The sequence below is a fragment of the Lissotriton vulgaris genome, chromosome 1_1 (genome assembly GCF_964263255.1).
Source record: "Lissotriton vulgaris chromosome 1_1, aLisVul1.2, whole genome shotgun sequence".
Classification (NCBI taxonomy): Eukaryota; Metazoa; Chordata; class Amphibia; order Caudata; family Salamandridae; genus Lissotriton; species Lissotriton vulgaris.
In genome coordinates this window covers 242,891,822-242,903,000 of record NC_141685.1, presented here as the reverse complement: position 1 = coordinate 242,903,000, position 11,179 = coordinate 242,891,822, and the positions used below count along the sequence as shown (strand labels likewise).

General features: G+C 45.0%; 1 protein-coding gene across 1 annotated transcript in view; it reads left to right on the top strand.

Moving 5' to 3' along the window:
- The first annotated feature begins 867 nt into the window (after positions 1 to 867).
- LOC147745363 (uncharacterized) overlaps positions 868 to 11,179 on the top strand; it is a 38,015-nt gene continuing 27,703 nt past the window's right edge. The window contains exon 1 of the mRNA XM_086952268.1: positions 868 to 1,026. The gene's annotated coding sequence lies outside the window, so the exon portion shown is untranslated. The remainder of the gene's footprint in view (positions 1,027 to 11,179) is intronic.

Below are 11,179 nucleotides of genomic sequence, written 5' to 3'. Positions count from 1 at the left end.
GTTTGAGAATCCCAGGTTTCAAGAAAAAATGGCTTTCTTTTAGGTGTATCCCGCCTGAAATTGCATTTTCTGAAGTAGAAGTCAATGGGGAAATTATATTCTCCCGATTTCTATTTTAAAATCTCACACTTCCCCGCCCTAAAATGTTGTCTGAGATAACTACACAGACAGACAAAAGGGCCTTCCGCTCTGCATCAGGCTGGACACACAAAGTTATGTCAGAAGTCATGTCACTGCCGCTGCTCGTGCTGTCCCTGCTCCGATGACCCGAGGAAAACCTTTCCCTTTCACACAGTGATCTCCGTGGATTACATCAGCAAGCGAGGCGCGCCATCTGGTGGCCGCTGAGAGATCCTCCGCCTTCAGTCTCCCATGCTCAATCGTGCGGGCACTCATTGGTCTACGTGAATTCTTCTCCCATTGGACGAACCGTAGAGCTCTCGGGCAGAACAAGGCTTTGATTGGCTAAATGTTGGGTAGGTTCTAACCATGGAGTCACATTGTGATTGGCTTAGGCTAACTGTCCTCGAGTAAGGGCAGTTAATGGTGTCACCGTTCCAGCCATTCGACTCATGGGTGGGGCCTGTCCGAAGTTGAACCGATCAGACCCTACTGCTCCCGAGAGCGCTACTGTTCAGCCAATAGGACAAGGATTGATGTAGGACCAATGCGAGCCCGTACGAGGGTTACTGACGGCTTGAAGACTGGAGCCAGAAGTACTGTCAGCGGCCACCCGATGGCGCTCGTCGTTTTATGATGAAACTCACTAAGCACTTTATATGAGCGAGCAAAGTATTTCCTTTTCCGGGTCAGCGGCGGTAGAGACAGCTGTAACAGCCGTTGCGGACATCACTTCCAGTCTTTCTATGTATGTCCAGCCTTCTACGGAGGAGGAAGGAGGGCCCTCTGTCTGTGCAGTTTTCTTCATTTTCATACCTTCGCAGACCCCCTGCCCCCAAACCTCAAATCTACACCAGCCCCACCTCAGCCCCAGGAGGAGGAGAGCGCCTGGAAGTGTCTGCTCAGGTAGGAGATTGTCTGCACCTTCTGCTGTGTGAATAATTGCCGGAAATCCCAGCCAGGATCCTGGCTGAGCTGGGCTCTTCCATCCGGGGACCTCTGTGGGGGCTTTCCTGTTTTTGGTCATCATTTGTATTAAAGAGGGGATCTGTGCACCGTATCTCACTGCACTATGAGAAATATGTGCTGTTGCACTGCATTTTACCACACTATGAGGAATCTGTGCACTGCTTCATACTGCACTATAAGGAACCTGTGCACTGCACTGAATCTTACTGCACAATGAGGAATTTGCGCACTGCATCTTACTGCACAGTGAGAAATTTGTACACTGTGTCTTATTACACTGAAAAAATCTATGTCAGTGCACTGCATCGTACTATAGCATGAGGAATGTGCGTGCACTGCATCTTACTGCACGGAGGGATCTTTGCACGTTACACTGCATCTTACTGTACGAAAAGGAATCTGAGCGCACTGCACCTTACTGCACTGTGAGCAATATGTGCACCCTGCACTTCATCTTACTGTACTATGAGTAATCTGAGTACGCTGCTCTGTACCTTTCTGCACTGTGAGGAATCTGTGGACACAACACTTTACATTATTGCAAGGGTCTCTATATAGAGGTTGAATAGGGCAGGAGACAGGATTGACACTTGGGGGCTCCTTGCGAGACTGGTATTGTTTGTGAGGTTGAGTTGTTTAGGTTGATTAGCTGTGAGCGTTGGTTCAGGAAAGAAGTGAACCACTGAAGGATCATTCCATTGATGCCTGCACTCTGAGAGAGTATGTTTAATAGGGTGTCATGGTTGATAGTATCAAAGGCAGCCAAGAGGTTCAGGAGGACTAAGAGGCAGGCCTGGCCATCATCCAGAGATCTGTGTCTATGTATTCAGAAGTCGGCGGCGCTGTGGCGGATGGTGGGGACCATCCGCCACAGCGCCGCCGACTTCTGCATATTTCTCAAAACTGGAACTATCTGTTCCTGGTTCCCAGAATTGGCAGAACCACAGAAATATGTGGTCAATGAACGGGGGTGCCAGAGGCAGATTGTCTTGCTTGTGGGTCTGAAGACAAAATGGATGACACACACAAAATGGGTGCTGTCTGAATCAAATGGCTACGAGGCAGAAGAAGGGAAAGGATGGGGCATAATGGTCAATTTTATTTCCTCATTCCCTCCTTGCCCCAGAGTGTACCTGTATTTATATCTCAATTTGCATGAGATCGTCTATGCATTCCTGTAGCATTATTTTTTGGTTTTCTTTCTGCTGGATATGTGGTTTAGGAATGCAGCTTGTAGCGCATAGTCCGCACAGGGCAGGGCCACATTGGATGCAAAGGCAGCATCCAGTTATTACCAGGAGTATTATGCCTGTTGCTGACAGCAATTTCCATCCCCAGGATGATACTATTTTCCAAAACGAGTCAGACCATGTCCAAGTGCCAGGTTCTTGATGGAGGCTGGTGGCTATCTTGTGTAATTTTGTTATAGCCGTATAGACAGATGGAGAGTTATCAGGAATGTAAACACAGCAGCTAGAGCCGATAATTTTACAGGCTCCGCCTCTGTCAGCCAGGATGATGTCAAGGACAAGGCCGTTTTGGAGAGCAACCAATCTTATGGCAGACTGTTCCTGAGTCAAATTCCCCAGGGCAGACGCCATCTGATTTACAACTGCCTCCAGGGGCCTTGTCAACCTGCGTATGAGTTTGCTGTTCTGCACAGGACCGACAAAGAAAAAGAAACCTTTGTTGAAGTCTGTATATTGTTTCCATGTAGTTTCCGTTTGATCAAACCCGGAGGTGTCGATCGTTCTTTTGTGTCTAACATGGGGCACTAGGAGGTCTTGCGAAAGTGGATGGTGCCACAAAGACAGGGGGTAGCAGAAATGCTATGTAGCATGTCTCCCCCCCGTTCAAGGGCAGCTGCACATAGGCCATTTGCCCGCAGGTGAAATAAGCATGGCGAGATGCTGGAAATTATGATTTTCCTTTGTCCTCAATGCTCACAGTGGTATGGCAGTCACTGGGTCCTAATGGAACAGAGCCATTTTTCCGGACGCACAGGTGCCCTTTTACTGTTGAGACTGAGATGGAAGGAGGCCCAGCATTCCTTTTACGTTTGGTATTTAATATCCTTTAGGACATGGTCACGTTCCCCTGCTTGTATTCTTCGCTTTCTAGGACCGAACCTGTCGCCTGGGGATCTCCTTTCTCATTCGGGTAGCAGACAGCATTAAGGACATTATTTAAGTCCCCCCAAGGCAGCCCATTCTTGCATTAATTATTTCCATCAGGGCAGGAGGTGGGGGTAGTCCTGTCGGCTGTTATTAGGGCGAACCAGGCCTCGCAAGTTCCATTATAAGAAAACAGGAAGGGGAAAAGAGGCATCCCTCCCTTCTTCTGATGAGGTGGGAGGCAGCCTCATATCCAGCAATCTGTAATATTGCTGGCCTGATGCATATAGTGTAGCATCTGTATAAAGGTATTGTTCTGCAGGGCTAGTCTATGGGCTTGCTCATGAGGGGGTAGGTTGTGATATGTGTGTTCCTGGGTGCCGTTAGGTGCATGGGAGTTATGTGATGCTGGCGAGAAGACAATGTGAAGGGCCCAACCGAGACACGTCATGATAGTTATCAAGAAAAACAGTATTATTAAACATATGATAGAGCCGCTATGCAACTTCTTGACATTCTTCTTTCGGCGCCTCACTTTCTCTTTCTCCCACATAGTCAGGGTGTCTGAGTCTGTTCCCATGCTCTGACCACTTCACCACTGGACCTGTGTCCGTGGACTTAATCAGCCAGATTCCGGGTGGCATACCTCAACTTTGATTTATATTCCTGTTGTGGGGTCTGTTCTAAGGGCAACAAGGATAGTTCAGTCACAGTGTCACTAGGTTTGGCACTATCGCTGGCAAGGGAGTCTATTTCTCCAAAGTACTTTTTACAATGACTGGCATGTAACCAGCCTTTTCTGCCTTCAATCTTCACCGCAGTTTGTGTGGTCAGGAGCACCAACTTCGGCTCTTTCCACCTGGGCTGGAGGGGATTTGTCCTGTCAAAGTTGCGGACCCAGACCCAGTCCCCGGGTCGGATGGTGTGCTCTTCAGGGTTGGTTTTGTCTGGGAAGGCTGCAGCCACCTGTGAACGACAAGAACGGAGTGCAGACATCAAGGAAGCCAGGTAATCAGTCAATATTCTGCTATCTACATCAGTAATAGATTTTGTCTAGGAACTCCCCACATGTTTGGAGGTCTGCCAAAAACCATCTCGAATGGTGTTAATCCTATTCGGGAGTGTGGTACCATTCGTATAGAACAGGGCTACTGGTAAGGCAGTCATCCAATCTACGCCCTTTTCTGCTGTAATTTTGGCTAACTTGGTTTTAAGAGCCTGATTGTGTCTTTCTACCAATCCTGCTGCCTGGGGGTGTCTCACGCAATGACAATTCCAAGTGTATCCTAATAGAAGGGAGACATGTTTCATTAGCTCGAAAGAGAACGGTTGGCCATTGTCTGAATATATGACTCTTGGCAACCCATAGCGTGGGAAGTACTCTCTTACTAGAACCTTAGCAGTCGTCGTGGCGGTATAGTCAGGTACGGGGTAAGCTTCAGTCCACCTTGTTAATGCGCACACCACCACCAGTACATACTTGTAAACTTTACATCTCTCCATCTGAATATAGTCCATCTGGAGAGCTTCAAATGGATGGTCAGGGAGTTGGAATCCACCCTGCTCCACCTTCATGCCTTTACCTGGGTTGAACTGGTTACAAATCATGCATGTTTTTACTTTTTGTTTGGCTGCAGCTCTCAAATGTTTGTTATGCCATATGTTCTTTATGCTATCTAACATTGCTTTTTCTCCCAAATGCGCTGGTCCATGTATGGTGTTTACTATAACCTGTACCATAGCATCCGACAGTAGCCATACTGCTCTCTCAGGTGTCATACAACCCTGGTCTGTAAGGACCCCTCCTTTTTCTTTCCATTCTAGCAGTTCCTGTGGTGTGGTGAGATTTTGGACATCCTGGATGTCAGAAAAGGGGTCTCGCATTGCGTATTGGCGGTGTAGTATTTTCAATTCTGTGTTTGCCGCCAGTTTGGCTGCATTGTCTGCAAAATCATTTCCTTTCGATATTTCATCTGTTCCTTTTGTGTGTGCTTTACATTTCAGCACCGCTATTTTTGTTGGTAACTGGCTGGCCTCCAAGAGGGCAGTGATGAGGGCAGCATGTTGTATTTTGGACCCATGTGATCTGAGAAATCCTCTCTCCCTCTATAATGTGCCGAAGTTGTGTACAACCCTGAAAGCGTATTGTGAGTCAGTGTAGATGTTAACTGATTTTCCTTTTGCTAAGTGACATGCTCGTGTTAGTGCTACTAGTTCGGCTGCCTGTGCTGACAGTATCTCTATTTTGTGTGCTTCCAAAGTGCTTATACCATTTGTGACGGCATAAGCTGCTGCCAGTTCTCCAGAGGGGAGTCTCATGCAAGAACCGTCGACAAAAAGTTTCATCTCTGCCTCAGAAAGGGGCGTATCTTGTAAATCTGGTCTGGGTTTGGTCACTAAATCAATTGTATCAATACAATTGTGAAGTTGTTCAGCAGGAGAGGTAAGTGGCAACAGTGTTGCTGGGTTTAAAATGTTGCATCGTCGGATCTCAATGTGTGGCTGAAAAAGTGTCATTTCGTATCCTGTGAGTCTGGCTATTGTCAGATGTTGTGTTTGTGTTCTGTTTAGGAGAAGTTCCACAGCGTGTGGGACCTGGACTACCAGATGAAGTCCCAATACAATAGCATCGCTTTGTCTAATAGCCTGTGCAGTAGCTGCCACTGAATTTGGACAGGCAGGTAATGCTTGGCAGCTCCAACTCTTCCATCTGACTGGCAACTGCTTCAATACATTCTGACAAACTGGCAGCTCCAGCTGACAGTTCCAACTCCAAAGATCATCTCTGACTGCTTCAACTCCAAAGACCAACTGACCGTTCTCTTCAGCTCCAAAAACCATCTGACAACTCTGCTCTTCTGTTCTCTGATACTATGAGAGGCTCTCTGCTCATGGAAATTTCCAGCAAGCACCCGGCCTCCCACCGAATTCCTTTGCCAGCTCCAAGACTCTCTGCGCAACTGCAGTGGCCACTTGCATGTTGCGTCTAGACCCAAGAGACAAACACATTCCATCGATAAGGGGCCGGTCCTCACCGGTTTCTAACTAGTGAAAAAACAACTTAACTCTAAACATCACCTTTACCCTGCAAGCGCCTCAGTCAGCAGAGGCAAGACAAAGATGGCTGCTCTCTAGTTTAGGCCTCTAGGTCCGAAAAGAGGCAAAGAAGGCACAGAATCATGCCAAAGCCAATAGGCAAACCCTACAAATAGGCTGAAATATAGGACTCATAGCAATATACTGAGATGGCAGTGGACTACTAGTCATCACTAATCCAAATAGGGCAAATTATCCTGTCGCTACAGGCCCTTAAAAGCTCGTAGAAATAACCTTGACATCCTTAGGTGAGCAAACAATAACAGCTCCCAATTCTTTCAATGTCTTGATGCCAAGCAAATTTTTGACTTGAGGAGTGATACGTCGATAGTTGTGAAACAGGCCGACAAAGGCGGAGCTGTAGTCCTTTGGCCAAGAGAACAATATCTTGCTGAAGCCAATACACAGGTGAGCAACACTGTTTGGTATAAAACCCTAAAGGAAGATCCGGTCAAAAACATTCAGGGACTGATAGCTGATACTGTTAAAATAGGGTTAGATAAAGGCTATGTTGGTGTGAGAGAAGGTGAATTTTTAATCAAAAAATATCCCAGGACTCCAATCCTGTACTTCCTCCCCAAGATCCATAAAAGTCTAAATGAGCCGCCAGGACGACCCATTGTTTCTGGGTGCGATTCCTGCCTGGAACCACTTGCGAAATATGTTGATTTTTTCTTGAAGCCCTTTGTTAGTTATGTTAAATCATATCTCAGAGACACAATGGATTTCCTCGTCAAAGTAGAAGGGACTGATTTTAATCCTGCATCACAATTGCTTGTGACAATGGACGTCACGTCCCTTTATACTCAAATACCCCAGGGAGAGGCATTGGAAGTAATTGAGCTTTATTTAGAAGCTTGTGCAAGACTACATCGAGTCCCTACCAGCTTTATTCTCAAATTGGCAGAAATAGCGTTGCGCAAAAATTACTTCCGATTCAATGAGCAGTTCTTTGTGCAGACCAAAGGGACTGCTATGGGATGCCCCTATGCTCCTGAGATGGCCATATTGTATATGGCAGAATATGAGAAGAAATTTATTGAAAAGGATAACCCATATTGCAGTCACATTAAGCAATGGCTACGATATATCGACGACGTGTGGCTCCTGTGGCAGGGGAGCCACACGGAGTTGATGAAATTTCATGGACGGCTTAATTCCAAACATCCAGACATTACATTTTCTATTGAGATCAGTGACACAAGAATGACGTTCCTGGATGTGGAAATCACATGTTCAAACGGGAAGATGGTCTCCTCTTTGTATAAGAAGCAGACTGATAAAAACACAATACTGCATCACCAAAGTGACCACCCCAGGAACTTGAAGGCTAACTTGCCCTATGGCCAACTGCTCCGTATCAGGAGAAACTGCACGGAGTTGTCAGAGTATGAAAGACACGCTGACACATTCTGTCACGAAATGGAAAGCCGTGGTTATCCTAAAAAACTGTTAAAAAACTCATTCAAGCGGGCACGATGTACACCACCCGAATGTTTGCTACAAACAAAATCAAAGGCTGAACTAGACCGGATGGTCTGTGTCATCACATTTGGGCCTGACACAAACAAATTCAGACAAACCGTGTTAAAAAATTGGCATTTACTAGAAAACCTGGACTGTCCATTTCCCCGTCCTCTTTTCGCGTATCGTAAGAACAGGAGCATCGGACAACATCTTGTCCGAGCCGAGATAGCATTACCCAAACCTAAGAGTGACCTATTGTCTCAATGGGGAATGAAACCCATTGAGGGACATCATAAATGTGGGACATGCGTGGCCTGTGGGACTACTGTGGAAGGGAAGGAATTCCAACATGGGAATATTAAGTGGAAACACTTAAGTTTCTCAAATTGTAAAACACGAAATGTTGTGTATGTAGTCATCTGCCCATGTAATAAGATTTACATAGGCAAGACAACACAACAAGTGAATATGCGCATAACGCAACATAAGTCTAGAATCAAGAATAAAGTGCTTACAGCACCTATGGTGGAGCATTGCATTGAAAATAAACACACTGAGAATGACTTAAAGTGGTCAATTCTATATGTTCTGCAACAGTCTAGACCCATCGACCATGATAAACTTCTACTAAAAAAAGAGGCCTACCGTATACTTAAGTTTAATAGCGCACTCAGCGGGCTCAACTCGCTTTCTGAAATATCTAGAGTGTGAGCTTTTCCTAGTATAGTGCCTCCAAAAGGAAGGGTCGATGGTAATTGCGCGTATGTTTTCATATGTGGTTCAAATTCACCTTTTTTCACATCTAAATGATAGCCTTCTCTAGCGACCCCACTCTAAGATGGCCGCCAAGCAAGTAGCTATAAGTAGGTCAAAAACCACGTTACAACATGGCTGCCAAACGAAGTGAATGAGAGCTTTCTCTAGCGACCCCACTCTAAGATGGCCGCCAAGCAAGTAGCTATAAGTAGGTCCAAAACCATTTTACAACATGGCTGCCAAACTAAGTGAATGAGAGCTAGATGCCGAGTCACAGCTTGTTCAAGTAAGTCTAGAGCTAACATGGGTTTGAATTGCCACTAATATTGCAGTAGCCACAGAAACCTAATAAAACGCTGTTATTTCCTCTAGGGAAAGCGAGCGCAAATAATAAGGACTGAGGAAAGCGGTGCCCACATGGTTAGAAAGCATTTACCGCTGCAACCGATTAGAACACGAACAGCCCAAGCGAGGAATCCCTCAGAGCAGGTATGCCGAGTAGAGCAACGAGTGCCATACTCTCTCCGTCTGTGCATAAAAAGCGCGTAAAACGTTATTCTCATTATTTTCAGGCTGTAATACAAGACTGAAAATTAACTCCCATTTGGTGGAAACGTAGTATCACGAGCATGATCCAGTAAGGTATGTTGATAACATATGTGCCCCATTCTGGTCTTAGAAAGTGAGCAAGAACAGGTCATGATACCTGCGTTTGTTTTTAGATCCCGAAAAGAAAAGAAACTCAGTCAGAACTAATACCCTACCCTTGACCAGCGGCTGCTGGTTCAACAGGTAATATGAGGAATCCGAGTTAAATGTAGTTGGAAGCTAAACAACTGTCAGAAATGTAGCTAAAACAAGTTTTATTTTATACACTTGCAGATATCCCGTATTAAGACAGAGCCCTGATGAGAATCCGTAGAGTTGACATACCGGATTCGAAACGCGTTGGCGTAAAAAGATTAGCCATTTATTGGTTGAATGGACTGAATGAATTAATTTGAAGTCTATTTTTCCTTTTTTGAACTGCCTACATTCAACTGTAGTTCATTGATTTATGATTGTCATCAAGTTTATACTTTTGACTCTGGTCTTTATGGAATTACGGATGATTTTTTCTTCGTAGTATGAATATTTGAGTGTATATATATCAGAGCAATTCACTTTGTATAATACAACTAATTATGTGTATGTGTATGTGTTTGTGTTGTAAATAATCGCGAATTGTAAATAACTGTATATAAGGTGTACAAAACGATAAGGTGTCCCTTTCATACATCAATACTTAAAAAAAGACAAAAAACAAATAAATGATAAAAGGGTTTGAGTGATATACCCGAACGAACCAGGAAGTCTCTTATGGTTTGTTCCCTCAAAAATAGAGGATTTAAGTAAGTGTGTGGCTGGCAATCTGTGTACTTAGTTAAGCAAATTTTCTGGACATGACTTATAAGATCTGTAGTTGTCGTGAGGGAACCAACCTGCAAGGGCAGTGGTTTTGATGTGACGTTTGTCACAGGTTGTCCGGAGAAACCCAGAGAAATACTTTTTGAACCCGAGAGAGGAACCTCTGGGACCTCTTGATGGCGTATTGTTGTTTTACTGGCCCCAGTGTCTAGTAGAAACTTTCTATCCTCCCCAAGAAGCCGGACCTTTACAAATGGACCTTTCTGATCTACTGGGATGGGGATTAGGGGCAGTTTGTCATCTTCTCTCCCTGGGCAACATCATGAAAAATCTGGGTAGTATTCCGTATAGTCATCGCCTGCAATGTACATTTGGGCCATTTGTGCTGTCGGTGGTACTGAAGGTGCTGAAGTGCCTTGTGGGGCATTCTGTTTTGGCTGATACAGACGGGGCTGTGTCTTACCAGTGGCCAAATTGTGTTTTAAAACAGGACAGTCTTTAACGAAGTGTCCCATCTTTTTGCAATAATTGCAAGTACCCTTCGTGTTTGTCTGGTTACCTGGTGTCTGTTGGTGCTGGGGTGTAGTCAGGGCCACTAATGCTTTCATCTTTGTGTCTTTCATGCGCTTCTTATCATTTTCGTCTTCATCCCTAATGCGGTTTTGATGGTATTGTGGCATTTGTAACACCTGTGGCGGTGTATGGGCTTGCCAGGTACTTTCTACCTTCAGTACTCTTTCCTTTATAGCTGGCAAGGTGTTGTCTACTAATTTGGAAACCAACAGATGCGGGTAAGCTTCGCTTGTCGGCGTAAGACCGCTATTTACCGCAAAACACTTTTCAAGTCTTGTATAATAATCTCCTATGTCTTCACCATGTTTCTGTTTGCAGGAGGAAATGGCATCCCAGTCCTCCTTTTTCACTGTCAATAACTGTGGTAACACCTTTAAAATAGTGCCAGGGAGTGTCTTGAGTCTGTCTTATACCTTGACCTGCCACCCTAGTATTTTCGTCATTCTGAAGTTCGGTCCATCTAATGTGTTCGCCCGCCACCTCCCAATCTTTTTCTCGTAGTTTGATATATATACCCGAGGGCAACAATAATTTCAGAATTGCTGTGATATCAGAAAGAGTATATGTTCCCATCGTTAATACGTATCCTAATTCCTTAAAAAATCCAGCAGGATCTTTTGAGTGAGGGGGAACCATCTCTTTTATCCTTAGTAATTCAAGTTTTGTCAGGGGTACAT